This window comes from Lissotriton helveticus, chromosome 3_1 (genome assembly GCF_964261635.1).
Source record: "Lissotriton helveticus chromosome 3_1, aLisHel1.1, whole genome shotgun sequence".
NCBI classification, from domain to species: Eukaryota; Metazoa; Chordata; class Amphibia; order Caudata; family Salamandridae; genus Lissotriton; species Lissotriton helveticus.
The window spans coordinates 87,379,046-87,399,936 of NC_136061.1; the positions used below are offsets into that span (position 1 = coordinate 87,379,046).

Consider the following 20,891-nt stretch of genomic DNA (forward strand, 5'->3'; position numbering starts at 1 on the left):
AATAAAGCTTGAAACATTGAGAGAACATATTTGAACCACTTGTTGTTGAATGGTTGCACAGATTGATGCTTGGGAGTCGCCTTTTGTTGGGCATGGCCCCAGCGGCTCGGAGTGCCCTAACCAACAAAACCATGATGGGCTTTAGCTCAGATTACTAGCAAACTGCTAGCAACGTCACCATCCCTTGGGAGAGGGGGGCTTGGAAGCTCTGCCACTGCGCACGTCTTTTTTCCCAAAAGTCATTTATGGGATACTGAATCCACTCAGCCACAGGAGCTTCGGGGGAGGGGTAGGGGGTGCGGGGGGGGGATCTCAAGAAGGGGCACGGGGCGTGCACTCACCGACTTGCAGGCCATTATCCATGCAGCCCGTCTCTAGCAGGCGGATGCCTCGGCAGAAGGGTAGCCCATCCCTGGCTGCGGGTGCTACGGTGGTCCCCGTGGGAGTTGCCGGAGCGGCTCCTGCTGCCCCTGCAGGCGCTGGGGCTGAGAAGGCTGTGACCCTGGCCGGCAGCGGTGGGCTTTCCTGACCACCCCGGTACTGGAAGGAGGAAAACATGTATATTTGACACTTGGAGCGGGAGAATTCCAGTGCACGATGCGGCGCTGGAAGGGCTCAGGGATGCAGCTGAAGAGCTCCTCCACCTGCTCAAATGCCCAGCTTCGGCCACACTCTTGGCCGAGCAGTCCAGCAGCGACTAGGGTAGCAGCGGGACCCTGGTGGGCGGTGAGGAGGAAGAGCTGGCCGGGTACGGCCGCGAACAGAGGTACTTGACTGGACGGCAGCAGCTCGACCTCCACCCATTCTAAACAGTAGGGCGCAGTCTCCTTGAAGCGGGGCCCTGCTCAGTTGTAAAGTACAAACAAGCACGGCGGCTAAAGGTAGGGACCGTGCTCCAAAATAATTAAAGACATACAAAATGCGAAAGCGGCCCATACTACAGCAAAACAGTGGAAGAGGACCGCGTTATAAAAAAAAAAAAGTCGGCCTGGAGCGCAGAAGAGACGCGGGAGGGCAGGAGTGTGATGCCGTGAGCGTGCACGTTGGCGTTCCCTGCGGCTCATGACAGTGGCGGCGCCTGCAGTCTTCGCCCACTGTACTTGAGGAGTGCTGTGAGGCTGTGGGACGGGGACGCGTCTTAGAAGCCGCTGCAACACCAGGCGAGCCCTAAAAAGAGTATAGCAGACCCGGTGAGGGGGGAGTCGGGGCACATTGACGGTGCCCGCCCCCCCCAGTGACGGAAGCCCTGCGTGTGCCTGGTGAGCGGGGTTGGGAGTGTGTGTGTGCGCGTTTGTGTTTGTATGTAAGCGGGGGGCGGCGGCGGAGGGGGGGCGCTTGTATGTGCCTGCGTATGTTGTACCTGTGTGTGTGCCTGCCTGTGTGTACGTGTGCCTGTGTGGCGTGTGTGCAGGGGTGTGGGGGCTGGCTGTGTGCGCACGGGAATTTGAGGCACGAGAGGGGCACGGCGCCGTGCGCGCCCACGAGGTCAAATCTGCGCTCGTGCACCCTCTCGTGTCTACATTCCCAAATACGGGCCACAATAGGTCTTTCGCTGACGCTCGACCTAAAAAGTGTTAAAAGAGCTATTCTCCAGGGGAGTGACAAACACAGACTAAGAGGAAAGTTACCAATAAAAAAGTGAACTGACATTGACAAAGAAGCAATCTAATCATAATCAAGGGCTGACTCTGTGGAATATTGTAGAGTGCAGTCAGCAATTGTTGAAACTGTCTGTATTGAGGTCGTGGAAAGCTAAACCTGAAAGGTCACAGGTACTCCATAATTAAAGCTGGGCATTGCCGACTCAGCTGTTTCACTGATCACAGAGAACGGAAAAAACCTGGGCGAGGACGTGGGGAAACGGCCAGAGTTGCCACTTTAGAAAGTAGGGAAACCGGTTCGAGTCTCGCATCAGCTCAACATCGTGTGACTCTGGGCAAATCATTTAATATCCCCATCCTTAAAAAAAAATAAAAAATGAATGTGTCCTTCTGTGATGCAAGCAACTAGTGCTCATGTAAAGCACCCGCATACCTTCAGGTCAAGTTCGCCCTACATAGAAAAAATATTATCGTAGCCCTTCCTTCATTTCTTTTAGCAATTCAATTTCCCTTCCCAGAACGAGGCTTGGAACGCACTCCTCCTCCCATCTGACAGCTAGCGACGGGAGCACGCACTGCGCGTCTCTTCGCGCATGCGTGATTCCAGAATCGGTTAGCGGGCTGGGGGATGGTGGGCTGCTGACAGCAGTGTTGTTCCCCGTGGTCCCCGCCTCCTCGGCCACTGGTGGCTGCGCGGAGGCCTCGGGGGTGAGCCCAGAAGAAGAAGGAGTGACAGGAGACCCTTGGAAGAGGACGCAGTGTTTGCGGCCTCGGGTTCCCCGGTGTAAAGGAGCACCCCTCATTCCGTTGGAGTAGGTGCTGCGGGGGCAGAGTGCAGCCCGCAACCTCATCCGGTGCAAGTTGGTGGTCTGGAGGAACCCTTGCTCGCCTCCGAGAGGCGAGAACCGCCACTGTGGAGGACTGGATCCCCCGCGGCCTGGCTCCCCCTGACTGAAGCTGTCAGCAGAGCGCAGGGCCGGTCCGTACGCATCTGTAGGCCCCCCAACACCAGGACCCCTCTGCCAACCCCTAGAAAGGTGAGAGAGGCCACAGATGTATCAATGGTTACAAGCAGTGTTACTTACTTGTAAGGGCAATGACCTGTCTGTGATGTATGTGCAGGAAGGAGAAAGGGGCACTCAAATGAGTAATATGGAGAACTAGCTAGATGTAATTAGATAATAAGGGTCTATGCACGAGCAATAAGAACGTGCTGTGTGATTTCTTTCTCAGAACAAGGGATGCGCATATTTTAAGGAACCAAAATGTTTAGCTAGGATTGTGATTAGAGAATGGGCACGTACATTGCATTTAACTCAGCTCTGCACAGGAAGTGCTATTCAAGTGCAATATAAGAACGAGGCAGGAGAGGGTCCATAATAAACAGGAAGGGTGGGGGTTAATATGTGTGTTATTGTTTCCTCTTTTATTGCAATTCTATTCATATATACTTGTTGCGGATTCTTCTATTCCACCTTCCCGCAGGGTATAATTGGAACGCTTTTACATAAAAAAAATCAATATCAACAGGTAAGGGTTGATATTAAAAGGCTTGCAGATTGCTGTAAAGAAAGAATAAAACGTGATAATTGCGTCAAACAGTAAATCCATGCTATTTGTGTGAATAAGAATGCACAAATGAGCATTTCGAAATAGTAATGCAATTTCGCTGATCGGAACAGAACATGTTATCAATAAGCATAAGAAATGGTAGAGCTAACATGTTTGACTATATGGTGTTATCGCTAGGAAACAACATGTGTGCATGTCTATGTGTGTGTTAACTCATTAAAGCTAGACCAATTGGCTTAGTCAAAACGTTTTATAATGTGAAAACGTAGACAAGGAAGAGCAATCGTTGAGAGAAAAATGGATAAAACAAAGGTAAAATTCTTAGAGTAAAAAACAATTGGAGTTCGTGTCCATGGACAGATCATTGGAAAGAGACCTGGGAAATAACAATGGGGTAACCTTGCCAAACAAGGGAAACACACACACACACGATTCCTGACTAAAACATTACATAAAAGCCTGCTGCAATGAAAAAGAAGGAAAACATATTTTCTGTCTGTATGCCCCACATCTATTAGATAAATAAGTCAATGTGTGATTTTTCTGTGTACTTCTCATATGCAATGTAGGGGTCTCATGCTTTGCAGTGTAAATACCCTAGAGGAGGTGAATAATAGACAAACTGGTAACAGCATGAGGTAGGAGAGCTTTAAGTTGAGCATCCAACACTTGAGAAAACCTCATAAGTTGGATTGCTGGCAAGGCCTTCTCGACTCCCGAAGGTTGGTAAATTAAATACATTACACTGGTTGATATTAACAGTTTTCTCGAACCCAGTGTAGAATAAGCTGAAGTGCATATGAAGCTATGTATAGTAAAAATGTACTATCACGTTTGTTATTATTTTTTAGAAGTAGTCCTCTGGGCAGAGCAAATGGCCACTGTATTTATTTGCAAAATAATTGGTAACAATAGGTCTTGTTGGCAACTATGCTGTCAAGCAAAACGCACAAAGGAAATGAATTGTATCCCTGACAATAAGGCCTGATTAAAGATTGATAAGAAACACTAAGCCTGTGATCCATAGGCAGTCATTACGAAATAGAAAAGTCATCACAGCTATGAGAAAAGGGTATATCAAATGCAAGTATTTTTAATTTGTACCTGTCTCTTACTCCCCCACCTTATCATATACTTTTTGCAAACTGTATCCCGTTGCTAATTCCGCATATATTTCTATTCTATCCTATTGTGTCTAACTCTGTTGTAAAGCGCTCTGATACTCCAGGGTCCAGCAGCGCTATATAAAACCCTTGAAATAAATAAATAAATAAATAAATAAATAAGTAACTACCAGGCAAGCAATTATGTCTACAAATATTTATTGAAACAGACATGTACTGATCTCTGGCAGTATAGCAGTATTGATTTAATTTATTTGTTTGTCACCCAGTAGTTGCCTCACAGTGCTTGGTCCATTTGATGGATCAATAGGAGGAGGCAGTTTTGTAAACAAGTAGGCAATGAGATATATATTACATGCAGGTTCCTTTATTCCACAAATTTCAGTTGTATAAATGTCCAAATTTGACTATTCCTTGTGAAATATGGATTTTTATTCTTATAATGATAGTCCCCAAACCGCCCGGGAGAGCTTTACTATTGTCAAGGGTACTGTGATGCAGCATGGAGAACCAAATTGTGTAGCAAAAATTCAAATTATGTGGCACATTCCCGGCAGTATTGTTTTTGTTTATTTGAACTATAAATACAAATTTTGTTTAAATCTGCAAATTAAGTGGCAAATTTTGTATCAAATGGGGTAAATACAGTTCAATTCAACTTCAGTTCAAAATCTTTATTTGAGTACACAAATATTCATAAAAGCACAGACATATACAACAAAAACAACTAAATACATAGAAATATGCAATGTATAAAACCAATCTTTAAAAAGGATATTTGTCTTCATTACAATCACAACTCTTAGCAGCATAATCAATTAACCAAAACTAATTGGAATTCATAGAGCTACAGGCTTGCACTGCCTTTCTTAAAAAGTGCGTACGTGCACAGTTACCTCTTCAGAAAGTTGATATAACATATTAAAAGCAATCTTAAAATCAGTAATATTATCTCTTTATAAGGGGAAGTAAGACCTGTACATTGAATAAAAGCCACAAAAAATAGGAATTGGATTGGGGTTTGCCCAGATCTCCCATCACAGGGGCAAGGTGTTCGATAAAGATTTCTTTGAGAACCCAGAGGGAAGCACAGTAGATATTTGATTGTTCCGGTCCTATATTGGAACAATAAACTGCACCCCCAGCCACCCGTTTATCCAAACAGGAAGGAATCTTATAACTGGGCTATCTATTGTCATCTTCAGATAGGCCACCACAGTCGACTTCCTAGTTTCCATCAATATTCTTTCAGTGTGAGTGAAATCATACAAAGCTTGCTGAAGATGTTTTTGTTAATACCAATGGAGTGCTCAGAATCTGAAAATACATGCTGATAGCCAATCTTTTGAAGACTTGCCTCCACTTCTGCTAGCCAGGGCATCGTGAGGGTAAATACATAATTATGTGGTAAATATTGTAGCCACAGAATGACACAAATCTACTGACCTTCACCATTGCCCATTGTTTTATTGACAGTTTATTCAAGAAAGGCAAATACAACCTAAATATTTTAATAGCCGTGCCTGTTGGTAGCCACATTGAAGAAAACCACTTTTTTAAAAGTTAAATTCCCCCAAATAAATATATATAAAAAAATCCCCAATTAAATATATATAAAAAATGGCTAAGGTGTAAAATTGCCCGATATTGACGTCTTTGATTCCTGGTGACATTACAAACTAATCTGTCTTGGTGATTTATGATACCTCTCGAACCACTCATTGGCAATAGCGGACCATATTACACAGTTGCCTGTTACAGATCCCCGTTGTGTGTGTGCACATGCATGTGTATACCTATCAGCGGTGTGGAATTTAATAACATATCTACTTGTCCATGGGGCAGGTTGCTTCATCATTTTACTTGTCCTATAACAAAATCCACTTTTCCCTGTTGTGCTATGAAATCTGGAGACAAATTATGGCAGCAGTCTCATAATGAGCTCTGATGTAACCTCTCCCATTATGCCAGGGCTCATACCGTGGTGGGGTCTGAATACTAACAATCCCTTATGTTGCCACGTTTCTGCAGATCTACATACTGGGGCTGAAGGTAGTGGTAAGCAATAGTTCCAGGTTTGGGATTCCCTTTTGAGTCTGTGCAAATCTACTAACTTGCATGTTTAAGAGTTTTCACCAATTCTTCTCTAATCTTGTCCTGCACTGAGAAAGGTTTGAAATTTACCCCTGACAATGGCAAACGTAAAACCTCTTCCAGGGGTGGGGAAAAAGTGGTTGGAGGGATAGTGAACTTGAAAACACTCAGATTTTCGCATTAGAAACTCTACGCATGGATATTTGCTCAGCTAAATGCAGTTCACAAACATTTCCTAGGCGTACTACTTCTTGACCTACTACTGTAAATTCCTGTGAAATCACAAAAGCCGTATATATGCACTTAATGCAAAGACATATACCACAGCCACAGGGTTTGATCTTGCTTGCCCCAAGGACAAAATACACATGAAACCTTGTTACCCGTGACCCCAAACAATATGTCCTAGGCTTTGGGCTATAGGAATTCCACATCCCTGCCTATATGTCAATAGAGAGACAATCATATATTAGAGTAGGGCCGTCTTATTGATCAAGATGGCAGTGTCCTTTCTAGAAGTGGGCTTGTCTGATGGATCAGTAGGTGAGCTGAAGCCAACATTATATTTAGGAACAGGGCCAAATGATGGGCAAAAAGGCAGTGGGAAGACATTGCAATGTTTTGCAATAGGCCTGGCTTATCAATTAGTAGGGGACATGAATGGCATTCTATCACTGGGAATAGTGCTAAATAATGGCTCAGTACAAGGCTGGAAGGCAGCAAACCCTCTATGAATTACGTGGTCTTGTAGATGAAATAGTAATGACAGGTGCTCTACATGGTGAAAGTCTCTATCAGGGATTGTCAGGAGACAAAAATACAGTATTTCCTCTAGGATTAAAACTAGGCTCTCACCAGAAATAGGTTTATCCGACAGATTAATAGAGGCACAATATGGCTATGGACCAGTAGAAGACAATAAGAGAACATCTCTAGGAGGATGATGACTCTAATTGTAGAGCCTCATGATTCAATCGGAAACAGTAAGGCAATGGTATACCTTTTAGTAGAGTAGAGGCTCATCTTGGTTGTGTAGTTTGCTGTTTTGGTTTTGGGCACTGACGATTATAGGAATGAGTGAACAAAAACCGTTGACAAGAAAGGCAGTGAATTATCTATGAAAGGAGGGATCTAAAGGATCAGAGATAACTGGGGAATGTGCTGATGTCTGTTGGAGGATGCATGTATATTCTGTATACAAAGCCCATATTCTTGGGTTCACCAGGCTTTCCCTGTGTGTTTATAGTTATCTGTTGGAGGATGGGCATAATGTATCAGTAGTTTGTTGAAACTAAGCTTGGGTGTAGTGTACTCTATTGTCACTGATTTCTAGCATTATTTTTGGTTCTCTGTAATTTGGATCAGTTGAATGTACTGAAGCTTTGAAGATCACACACATACAGCATGATCTGGATATTATAGGAATGGTGGACGGGTGAATTAAGACTCCAAAACTTGCCGATAAAATAGATGATTGTTAAATGTTAATTGAAATAAAATTACCCTATACTTATATCAGTACTTTTGTAATGACGGTTACCTAAACTATTTAGTTGCTCAGACATTCTTGTCAGTCTCCCAGTGAGGTAAACATGCTTTTGTGGCAGAACTTTTCTTTCTCAAAGCTCTTCCTTTTGGAATTTGCTTCCTTTGCCCCTACTTGGAGACACGTTTCTCTAATTCCGGAAATTACTTAAGGCTCGTCGCTTCTGATAGACATTTGACCTGCTGCTCTCTTGATATTTGGACTCTTACCATCTCTGATTAATTTATTCAGTTATTTATTTTGGTATTTATAGAATGTGGATCTAGCCACAGGTGCTGGAGTGCTTTACATGCAAAACATAGGTACATTTGACTTGCACAATATATGTAGGGTGTCACAGTAGTGCATAGAGGCATAGTCGATTAGCAATTCCGGGGTAGTAGTAGGTGGGACCACAGTTGATAGGAAGAGAAAGCTGCAGCTGTAGATTAAGAGGCAGTCTGAGCAATAGGACTGTATAGAGAACATTTATTCTGGTGGATGTAGCTTTAACAGCTGTGTTAGGTTTTTAGTAAAGCATTGGAGGTTTGTGTTTAGTCTGATGGCTCCAGATATCTGGGTCAGATGTACTAAGAGACAGGCTGCAAAAGGTGTTTCAAGTTGCACGCTGACTATTTTGGGGTTCTGTGAACCAAACTAAAGAGCAAAAATATGAGGGGACATGAAAGGGGTATGGCCCCAGTTGAGCAGGAAAGGCATTTGTGCATGGACTGCTAACCTGAAGTGGGAAGAATGGATGGTTTTCTCTTTGTTCAGAGATGAGTTCGTATGATAGCTGAGATTTGAATCAAAGGTGACACCCAACGGTTATTTAAGCTGTGCCAGTGGTTGCTAAATGCTAATATGGTAGAGGGCCTTGAGACATTTTGCACTGAATTAGAATTTTTGGAGTACAGAAGTAAGAAATTAGTCTTGTTCCGCTTCATTTTTATAGAGAATATATTCATCTAGTATTTTAGTTTCTGTAGGAAGTTTTTGAAGGCTTGTACAACCAATGGCTTGGAGGATTTTCGAGAGAGTGAAATGTGAATGATTAGGACTTTCTAATAGAGTGCTTTGAACCACCCCAACCTAGTTCGTCACAGTGCTATAAAAATAAAATAAAGTTTTACCTGCAAAAATAGAAACTTTTTTGCACTACAGGGGTTTTAACAGAATAACATGTATGGAGAGTTATGGATGGCCTAGACAATTGTTGGAAACCGTTAGCATTTCCTAAGCATTTATATCGACCTGCAGTGCTGTTTATATTGAACATGTCTTAAAACTTTCTTACAAATTGTACAATGCAAACTCAAGCAGTTTATTGCTTTCCTGAAGCGAGCGGATATAGAAAGTATTGCTGCAAGGCACACTGTGAAGTCCTACATTTTATAGATTTATTCATTGTAGATGTTTACATTCAGGTAGCCAATATTTAGATGGTGTGTAAACAAACATTTGTATTCTATGTTGACGTTGGTGTTTTACCTAGCGTACAGCTAACTCAAATAGTATTCAGTTGAAAGAGGGCTGTGATCGCTCTAGGGTTATGCGTGCTTAATTGTTGCGAATCAATAATTTGATCTTTTGACAGCCATTATTTGTATATATCTGTTTGAGGAAAGGTTCACCATCACCTGCTAAAAGGACTCTGATGATTGATATCATTACGAATTTTTGCAATAGTGTGACTCTTTATCAATTCTAAATGTTTATTATTTGATTGATGAAGTTTAAATGTACCAATTTATTTTGTTGCTTGGGTGAATTTGCTGATGCCCCATAAGCTCTGAAATCATCTATAATGTCCGTGCAACAATGAAATCCTTTGACTATGCCCTTGGATTGTACAAGGACATGCCAGTTAAACTGTTAGATTTCTCATGTTCCCTGGCTCATTAAAACCACATGTCTGTTTCAAAAAAGTAAATAAATAAACTCCACAAGATGCTGCAGAGGTTCACGGATGCAGATTTTTTTTTTTTTTAATGCGCGGCAGGCCAGGCAATTATGTCTAAGGTAGGACGCTTTAAAGTAAAGTAAAGTAAATTCTTTATTGTTCGGTTAATTAAAACCATTACAATATGTAGCATTCTGCAGCATTTAAAACAAGAGCTTTTGGGGCTATAATGAAGAAATGATAAATATGAAGAGGGAAAGGGAAAGAAATGTATAAAAAAAAGCATAAAGACTATGTAGCAAGGAATCTGTCAACAGTTTCAATAATCTCTTCCAAAGCACAAATTTGTCTTTCAACAATATTCTTAAATCTCAATAAGGATCGGGCCTATGGCAGGGGGCCTCGTTTTTTCACAAAACTGTCCAGGAATTTTACTGATCTGCAGATCAGTTGGGGGTCCGCTGAACATAGGATCTGGACTATCGCGGATCGGCAGGTGCGGACTCCTTGCTCGTTAAGTTTGTCCTTGAGCCAGTGCCGCCGACCTTGATACATGGCTGGACAGATGCAAACTATATGTATAATGTCTTGTTTACCTGCACCACAAAGATCGCATTCCGTTGTATCTTGCGGTCTCCATTTAGGTTGATCTAGTCTTGTGGGCAGAATGCCCAGCCTTAAATGCAGGAATTTTCGTTTGAGTGTCAACGAGAATGCAGTATCTAGATAGGGTGCAGGGACAGGCCTTGTATATGATTTAATAGACATCCAGGCATGAGTTCGGGTGCTAAAGGTTATTTTGTCATTAAGAAACTAATGTTTCTTAGCAATCTTTTTAACCACCTGGTTAAACGAAGGAACTGGCAGTTTTGTTTCCCACAATGTTCCCAGCTCAGTTGCCTCTAGTGAGAGCTTTAGGTACTTTAAGTACTCTGAGTTCAGGCTTGTCTGGATCGCTTCCCAAAGTGCACCGTTCATTTTAATCTCCTGGTTCCTCCAGACATTGTGCCAGAATTTAATGGCCTCGTATTTTTTCAGTAAAACTTGAGATTGTAATCCAAATTCAAGTCTGACTTGCGCTGGAGAGGAACTATTCGATCACAAGAAAACCCGTTTATAGACTTTAGTTTGAATTTGGTCCAGGAGGGTGGCGCTTTTCCCATGGTGCAAAACACTCCCATATGCTATTGTGGGCAATAATTTTGCTTTCATTGCGGTTAGCAAAGGGGAGACAAGAGGACCCTTTAGCTCGACTGCCAAACTGGCGAAGGCGTGCAGTAAAGTGGCCCCCTTTCTTTCTATGTCTTTGAGGTGCACTAGGAAATTTAGGCGCTTATCTAGGTGTACCCCCAGATATTTATAGCTGTTTACGTCTTCCAGCTGATCATTATTTATTCGGAAGGTTGGCGGATTTTTACGTCATCGTGTTATAATAATAATAATAATCCACATTTGTAAAGCGCACAATCACCCGTAAGGGTCTCTAGGCGCTGGGGGCCGTCGGGAAGATAAAGCAAGCTATTGCCCAGAGTCACATGGTGCTGGGCTAACCTGCCGCCGGAGCCGGGGATCGAACCCTGATCCCCAGATTCCACCGTCAGTCGCCCTGGCCGCGGTGTTATGAGCATTGTCTTTGCTTTCCTGATATTTATTGTTAGCAGGTTCCTTTTTGTGTAACGGGACAGGTCATGTAACAGGCGTTGAAGGCCGATTCTTGTCTGGCTCAACAGTACCACGTTGTCCGCGTACGATAAGTGCGTTAGACGAAGGGTGCCTAGCCTAGGAGGATGCGCATTGACCTTGTCTAGGCTTTCTGCCAGATCGCTCATAAATAAATTAAATAGATGTGGAGCCAAGACGCAGCCCTGTTTTAGTCCATCGGCGGTGTAGATCTTCCTGGTCAGGCGGCGCCCATTATCAATTTTTACCTGCATCCAGGTTTCGGTGTGGAGGTTGATAATAGGCAAGAGGATTGAGTCTGGTAGGACAAGGAGTTTCAGTTTTGCCCATAGCATTTGCCTGTTGACGCGATCAAATGCGGCCTTAAAGTCCACAAAACAGGTGTAAAGCTCCTGGGAATTCTGTAGACTTTTCTCAGCGATCAGGCGTAGGGCCATAGCATTCGTCATTGTTCCCATACCGCGGCGAAATCCGGTCTGATTCAGTGGTATTTTACTGTTTGTTTCAGACCATTCAGCCAGGTCTGCTCGATGACGCGTAGTGTTTTGCTTCAGCGTCAAGGAGGGCGATCAGACGGTAGTTGTTCGGATCCTTGCGGTCTCCGCCTTTATAGATTTGAGTTACGATCGCCCCCCTCCAACTCTCGGGAATGCCACCTGTGTTGGTTACCGTTCGAAACAGTAAGTTAAATTTACTAGCCCAGTACTGTGGGTCCTCCTTGTATATGGCTTGCGGAATGCCGTTCGGACCTGGGGCGCTGTCTTGCCTACTTTTTCCAATTATTTTTTAGATGCTTTGTTCATCATCTTGCCTGAGGCATAATGTCATTGTACCATGGACCTTTGCACTATTCCCTTGGTGCACTGGTGCGGTGTCTTCCCGTACTGGGTTGTCTATTGCTTCGGTAACCAAGGTTGTAGCTGTGCTCAAGTTGTTAATTAAGAATGTGTCCGTTAAGTGTTGAGACCAATCCGACTCGGTTATACAGGCCATGCTTATTGGTTGGGCTGTCCGATTTACGGAGTTAACTTGTAACCAAAAGGCCCGGGAGTCAGCTTTCTTTATATTGTGCAGTAATTTAGACCAGAACTCGTATTGGAGATTTTGTTTTTCGGTCCATATTAGTTTCTTGTATTGAGTCCTGACCTTGCTTACTGCCGCCCAGAGGCTAGCATTTTGGGTTTGCCTACATGCTCGATGTGTTAATTTTATCAAGTACCTCTTTAATAGTAGTGCTGATCTATTAAATACGATGTTGTATTTGAAAGAGTTTTTTTACTTGAGTTAGTCCTTGGGAGTTGCTTCAAGTAGTTATTCCAGGTGTCTGGGCTCAGGGCGTTCTCTGTCAGGAACTCTTCTAATAGATTTTTGGCGTCATTAGCTATCCGTGGAAGGGATTCACTTGTCCACTTAAGCCGCTTCAGGTTGATGGTCGTGACATTGCCTGGTAGCGTCGGAGCTGGTGCGTGTTTAGGTATGTCCATCGTGATCTCAAAGTGCTGTTTAGAATGGTCGCTGTCCAGAGAACAGATGACGTGGAAGTCTTGTATTTGACTAAGCATGGGTAAAGTAACAAGTGTGTAGTCCAGTATGGAGCCGGAGTTGTGGCCTATGTAGGTCATGGAGGGAGGGTTGTCTTGATTGGTTCTTCCGTTTAATGCTCTTAGACCGAGATTTTCAAGGTACCACATGAGTTGTTTACCCTCCTTGTCGTTCTTCCTTGCCTGAGGGACTGCCTGCGGCGAGACATTCCAAATTTAATTTGCGTCGTTGATGTTAGCTTCATCCCCGGTTGTTGTAGGAGGTTTGAGTTAAAATCGCCCGTGAGAATTATCTCCCAGTCAGAATGTTCCAAACGCATGTTTGAGACCACAGAGGTGATACGTTGGAAGAGTGTTTTTTTGAGAGATTTTTTTGGATTTGCGTGTATGTTTATTAAGATTAAGGTTCTGGTTGTGGCCATTGTTGTACTCTCTAATTTTAAGATTTGCATGTCCGCCATCGATTCAGGCAGTTGTGTTGTTCTGATCTTTAGAGATGTTGAAATGTAGACGGAAAGGCCTCCGCGGGCTCGCCCAAAACGCTGTAGGCGAGTCGCACTTACATGATAACACAAACGGCCTGGTATATCATTTGGGTCGTAAGGCTATTATCGCATACGGGTTCCAGGTAGCGGCTTTGCCGATTTTGTTCACAATGTCTTTAGCACCCGCAATGTTCCAGGAGAGAATTTCTATAACGTGGCTTACAGTGTTAGTTGACTTACTGGGCGTTTAATTTGGGAGTGGCAATTGCATTAGGACGCTTTAGATACTCTACTAGTTAGCTAATGCCACTAATGATAATTGTGCGTTACTGGAAGTTAGATGTCACTGCTTCTAGTTTTGTCACTTTGATCTCTGCAGATAGATGGGTGACACATTTCTGTGGTATTTACTCTACCTATGGGTCTAGAACATCCAACGTTTGCTTTCACATAACTCTCCTATTACTATGAGTTATGGGGTCACTAACGGCATTTCTGTAATTATTAGGATTTAGAAGAGTAAAGTCTCCTTGCCCTAATTTGGACATTGACAAAAATAATACCGACCTTTGGGCCCCTGTTTCGATAAAAGTTTTGAATAGTGTTGTAAAGGGTAGTCTGCCCTCTCCTGGTCCCATGTCATAATAGTCTACATATAAAACTCTGCAAGGGAGATTTTCATGCTACGCAATATCTTTGCAAAGTTTTCTCAGACTTCCTACATTACAAGGTCACCAACCTAATTAATAAACTGCCTCAGATAGTTTACTACAGCTCCCTCTCTCTCCTTAGGGTTGGTCGCTCAATTCTTGAATATTTTTGATGCAAATGCCTCTTCCCGTCCTTTGGATATCTATTAGGTACACCAACTAAAGAAATTCAGCTGTACTAATGTACTCTGCCTGGCAGCCATGAGCAATTCTCTCTTGACCTCTAGCAATGTACTTAAAGAATGTAAGGCCTATCTGTTAAATGATCTCGCTCTCAAAACCCTGGTCTTGGCTAATTTTAGTCCCATCTCCCTACCTCCATTGCTTGAAAAATTGATGAAAGCTGTACGACCGCTCTACTAACCCAATATCTAGAGTCTCTTCAGCTCCTATACAAGACATAATCAGGCTTACGCAGGAGTGTCTACACTGAGACTGCGCTGGTAAAAGCCACGGAGGGCATCAGAGGCATCATTGATGGTGGGAGAGTGGAAGCCCTAATTCTCTTTGATCTATCAGCGGCCGTTGATACCATCTCATCCTGCTACAGATACTGGCGACCACTGACTTCTGTGGTAATGTTCTTGCATGGTTTTAATCTTTTATGAAGGAACAGACACAAATGGTCATCCTATCCTCATTTAGATCAAACTCTAAATCAAGGGGTTCCACGGGGAGCCTACTTGAGCCACAGTCTTTATGTCGCACCTCTGGCCTGCTGGTTTGTATCATTTGGCATTCCTTTCCACATCTATGCTGAATATACAAACTGATTGTTAGACTAGAGAAATTTCCAAGGGGGTGGGTAGTAATCTCAGTTCACACTCCCTTGTACTCCACAGCTAAAAAAATCAAATAGTTTTTTTGGACAGGAACCACTTTGACATAGAACTGGTGGCCTGAGTTGTTGGGAGTACTGCCAGCTCCGTCTTATCAGGCTGGTGATGTGGGAGTTGTGATGAATGCAGACTTATCTTTTGGTAAATGTAATAAGATCACGTGTTTCACAGGTTCTTGTCTGAGTATTATGGACTTTTGTAACTTCATATGTGTGACTACAAATGCCTCTTTCACAGAGAGCTGCTGCTACAAAATTCTGCAGCACGGTTGGTCCCGGGGTTAAATAAATCAATGCCTTATCTCCACCAAGCTCGCAAATTGCATGGTCTCCCAGTCCAAAAGATAACACTTCAGAGCCCTGTGCCATAGAACAGTCTCGAACGAGGAGCAGATCAGAAAACTTACATGGCCTTGTTGTTCTCTTGGTATCTGCCCACGTGTGCTCCTAGATCGCGGCATGTTCATCTGGTCAAAGTTACCACAGTCTAGGTGGTCACTCTTTGGCTGTGGTAATAGCTTAAGCTAGGAACTCCATGCTACCTTCCGTTCGTACTCGACTGAATTTGTGTATTTTTAGGAAGCAAGTTAAAACCATCTTGTTTTCACAACCGTTCAGTACTCGTAACAAGATGCTGGATTGTTGATCCCTACTAATCTTCCTTTATACTGGTGCCAGGCCCTTCTTCTTTACAAATTTTCTCAATCAATCAAACAGAAGGGACAATGGGCTTCGCTGTCTAATCCCAAATGTGATATTTATTGAGAGAGAGAGAAAAAGTTATTTTCCCATAAGCGAACGGCAGACTGCGTGTAGAGTAGTTCCACCAATTTTATTAAGTCTGGACTTCATATGACTTGCTTTAGTACAGCAAACAAAGATTCCCATTTGACTATATTATAGTTGAATGCTGAGGCGGCATCCAGGAATACTGCTACTACCTCGATCTTTGGTCTGAGATAGTGTAACATTGAGAATATTGTTAGTAGATTTATCTCCTCAGATGAATCCTGATTGCCCTGGAAGTACAGTATGGAGTATGGGTGGGTTGGGTTTCTTTCTGTATTTTGGCTCGTATTTTATAATCAGTGAGGATTAGTGACAGCCATCATTGTGAATCGCATTGTGCTGTTAATTTATCATCCCTGAGGTGGGCGAAAAATAGCACTTATCGTGTGGATGGATGGAGGTTGCCTACTTTCATTATTTCTTAATATGTTCGAAGTAGGTGTAGCTCTATAACTGCTACATATCCTCTGAGATAATCATTCAGCATGGTTTATACTTCATTGATGGTGTTGATGATGTCGTCATCAGAGATTGGCCTAGCTAAGGATTCACAGCGTGATTCTGTTGGCCAACTTAATGCTATCATGATGGTTTTAAAAAAAAAAAATTTTTTTATTGTCATCAAAAGGGCAAGTAACGATGAACATAAATCAATATTAGTAACATATATCAACTTAGCATTTGAATTAATCACAACGAAAGGGAGTAAAAAAAAAGACAAATAAGACAGCCCTTTCATATTGAGAACGAAAGAAAAAGCAAGAGCATTTACAAAAAAGCAATCACATATGACCCAAATGTATCGAGATATTGATATTGCATAGATGGCGGAATGCATCAATGCATCTCCTTATTTAATTAGTATGATGCCTCCAGAGCCATGGCTCCCCATATTGCTTTTAGCTTGACCAAGGAACGAACACCCCTAGGTTTAGCCAGAGCAGTTTCCAAACCAAATGTTTCCCTAATGATGGTACACCACTCGCCAATAGATGGCAGTGCCGGAGAGACCCATGCACGAGTGATAGCTAATCGAGCGGCGACCATCAAAATTGAGAAAAGTCGTGCAAGTACTGGTTTGTCTCTCTTATAGCCTAACATGATTTCCAGGACTGTTAATAAGGGATCCAATCCTAATTTAAGATGGAGCACCTAGCCTATCTTCGACCAATAAGCCTTCAATTCTGGGCACTCTATAAACATATGTATAAGGTTAGCCCGCATTTAGGGCATTTTGTCTTGTCACCAAAGTTATTTGCTTGGGCCCATTTAGCTATCTTTTCAGGCGTGTAGTACAACATGCATATCGTGCGAAATTGTTATAATTGTAAACTCATAGAGTGGACTGTATCACTTACATTTCCTAGGGCCTGTTTAATCACGCCAAGTGTTACGTCTACCCCCAATACTTGACTCCAACGCGTTAGCAAAGTTTTTCACTTCGGTCCAGTCTAAGATTATACAGATGTTTGTACATATCACCAATTAGGGACTTCGTTTTTTCCCCATACCGGCAGTCCCAGATCATAGAATGATTTATCGCGTTCAACCTGATCTGCAGAAGAATTAAAAAGAAAATGGGCGGGTATTTTATGATTGAGTCGAATTCAATTAAGCTTTATTCGATTTAAAGTTGCAAAATCATAAAAGCGTAACCTTTGAATGACTTCAGTCCGCTCCCTTCATACAGATCGCCTAAGCATGTACTCCTGTACTTGGACCAGGATTTACCAGCATGGTCATGGAACACCTCAGGAAACCTAGGATTCCCCCACAATCTGAGATTATCATGAAATAATGATAGTTTGCCTCTGGCAGCCATAGCCCGCCATATATAGATACTGTCCCTTACTGTCTCAAACCTAACTCGCTTAAAGTAATTTGGGTCGTTAGTACGGTATAGAAATAGTTGGCTATTGTTATCTAGGATCAGCCGGTAAAGGGAACCTTTCTGATCAAGACTGCGAAGGCTGCGGAAACGTCCAGCAAATGCAGCCGAAAAATAAATTTTGAAGTCTGGCCTAGTCCACCTTGATTATAACGAGATTTAAGCAGATCAATCGCCCGTCTAGGCTTCTTATACCTACATATGAAACTGCTAAGAACCCCCTCGAGTTAAAAAAACAATGTATTAGAGAAACAAATATAAAAACGTAGGGAGTATTTTTATTTTTATTATATTACATCTCCCTAAAATCCCTATGGGAAGCTTGTTCCAGTTCTTTAGTAGTTTAGTAGTATCGTTCAGTAATGGTATGTAATTTAAGGTTACAATCTGGTCAACTTTAGCTGGTATCTTAACCCCCAGATACGTGACTGTAGTGCAAACCCCCAAAATTGGAGATTCGGGTTTGAAATTAATAAGCACTGCGTTTCATTGACGTTTAACTTATAACCGGAGACAGCACCAAACTTAGTTGCTTCTATCTCAATAGCTGTAACAGCCTTGACTGGGTTAAAAATCACAATGTTGTCTGCGTTTGCCGTAATCTTGAGCTTAGTTATCTCAGACACTAACGGTTTCATAAGTACACAAGATTGCAAAATACGAATGAATGGCTCTATGTATAGAACAAATAATAATGGGGAGAGGGGGCAACCCTGCCTAGTGCCTCACAAATACCAAAGGGAGTTGAGTATGACCCTGAATAAGACAGTTTAGCTTGAGGTTTATAATATAGGGCTTGCACCCACTGCCTAAACTGCCCTCCAAGGCTGAGTGTAGTTAGTGTGGCCCACAAGAAGTCCCACCAACCCTGTCAAAGGCCTTTTCGGCGTCCAAGAGAATCATACCAAGACCTACCATATTCTTCTCAGCAAAGTCGAAAGCCCCAATGGCCATGTTGACGTGAGCAGTAGTGTCTCTGCCTGGGATAAAGCTGTGTTGGTTTTCAAATACTAATCCTGGCATCATTGGGGCAAGGAGGCTTGCCAAGATTTTCGAGAATCTTGGCAACAGCATTTATGAGAGATGGATCGGTATGATCCGCACTCTGTAGGTGGTTTTCCTTTCTTAAGAATGAATACTATCTGAGTCATACTCCATGACTCAGGTGTCCTCCCACTTGTACCAACATAGTGAATAACCATGCTAAATGGTATAAGCAATACCCTTTTAAAAACCTTGTAAAATTCTCAGAGTATGGAAACTTCCCTTACGGCTTTCCCTGAGGGCAGTGCCGATATAGCCATCTCAATCTCTTCCAGTGATACTATGCTGTCTAATAAAGCTGCATCCGCCTTGCTCACAGCTGGGCGGTTGCTGTCTGAAAGATACCGTGCCATGTCATCTTTGTCAGGTACAGAAGTGTATGAATAAAGTTTCTGATAAAATAAAGAAAAGTATGTAAAATACCATCTGCGCCCTTTATAGCATTTATCTTAGTTTTAGCCTTTGCTTCTGCTGCCTGATAAGCCAGGACCGTACCAATTTGCTTACCATATTCATATTGCTCTATACGGTATTTATTGTATCTAGCCGCTATTTTTTCCCTAAAAGACTTTTTTACTGCCATTCTTTCGTCTATTAGGGAAAAAGAGCAAATAATCCTGACCCCTCTGGTCTCGCGCTACAGCCTCAGCATGTTGTTTTTCGATGTTGCGTAAGGCGCAGACCTTATATCTCATATCGCTTTTCCGTTGTTTGTTCTGCTGCCATATGTATTGTTGGGTAATGCTTCTGACATAAGCTTTCATCGTATCCCAGACAATCAGCGGGGATGCTGTCCCAGTATTTTCCCTAGAAAATACCTCGAGCTGTTGTAATGTATTGGACATGAATTTGCTATCTGTAAGCAGGTACCTAGAAAAAGAGTTTGGTCTGACTGTTTTACTCTCAGCTGTGGCCAGAAAAGATAGTAAAATGGGGTTGTGATCTGATGTAACCCAGGGGCATATTTCCATGTCTAAATCTAAGATTAAGCTATCAGAGACCCAAGCCATATCGATTCTAGAATATGACATGTGGGGGGCTGAGTAGTACGTATATCCCGGGATAGCTGGATATACTTGTCTCCATGCATCTTTTAAAAACGTAAGTCTCGCCATTTCTAATATTGCCGCCTGGGTCCTTTGCATTCTAGGAGTACCCCCCTTTCTCATTGAGTCAATGTTATAATCCGTAATGCAGTTGAAGTCACCCATGAGCAGCCGCTCCCCATCCCAGTTCAACAATTCAAGATTGAGAGAATCGAAAATGGCATGGTCACCTAAATTAGGCCCTTATACTGAGCATAGTACGTATTTTTTGCCACGTATTTCGAGCTGAGCCAGTGCCCAGCGCCCTCGCCGATCAGCCACTGTCCTAACTATTCTACAAACGAACCTCTTGTCCTTTAATATGGCAGCACCTTCTATAGATCTATTTTGTGTAGTACAGACTATCGTTTCATACCCCAGATGTTTGAGCAAATTGCGATTTATGTAGGCCAAGGAGTTTCTGTGATAAAAACTATGTGTGGGTGGTACATTTTTAACTCCTCCCGCACTAATTGCCGCTTGTTTGCACGATTAAGACCAGCCACATTCCATGACATGCATTTAAACCTCGCCATAATAGACTTTATTCCTTTACAACAAGTCCCTTTTACCTATGATGGAGAATAACATTTGAGCTCCTACAAAATAATCTAAAACACACAATCTAATAGCCGTTCCCTTGCCATAACCCTAGAATGCCAATATGATTTTTTTTTTGCCCCGCTAAAACCCTCCCATACGCCCCTCTGTCCTGGGGGACTCCTGGAGACCCACCTCACTCCCAGTCCCAGAAAGGAGGAATCATCCCCCTTAACCTGCTGCCGCTGTCTGGGCACAGAACTATAGCCGCTACGGTGGCCACCCCCACACACCATCCCACACCTTGAATAGTAAGACCAAAGTGAGAGCATAGTTAAGAGAAGAAGCCCCAATGGAAAAAAAAGAAAAACCCTGACAATTAATAAGCGATAAGAAAGGGAAATAAAAAGAAAACTATAAGAATGATGGATGCGCGCTCCAAGTCCAGGTCCAGGTCCAAGACCAAATCCCA

At 42.8% G+C, this 20,891-nt stretch overlaps 1 protein-coding gene across 1 annotated transcript in view; it reads left to right on the forward strand.

The window, feature by feature from the left end:
* The first annotated feature begins 2,152 nt into the window (after window positions 1-2,152).
* MAP3K2 (mitogen-activated protein kinase kinase kinase 2) overlaps window positions 2,153-20,891 on the forward strand; it is a 404,520-nt gene continuing 385,781 nt past the window's right edge. Inside the window, exon 1 of the mRNA XM_078679280.1 lies at window positions 2,153-2,638. The gene's annotated coding sequence lies outside the window, so the exon portion shown is untranslated. The remainder of the gene's footprint in view (window positions 2,639-20,891) is intronic.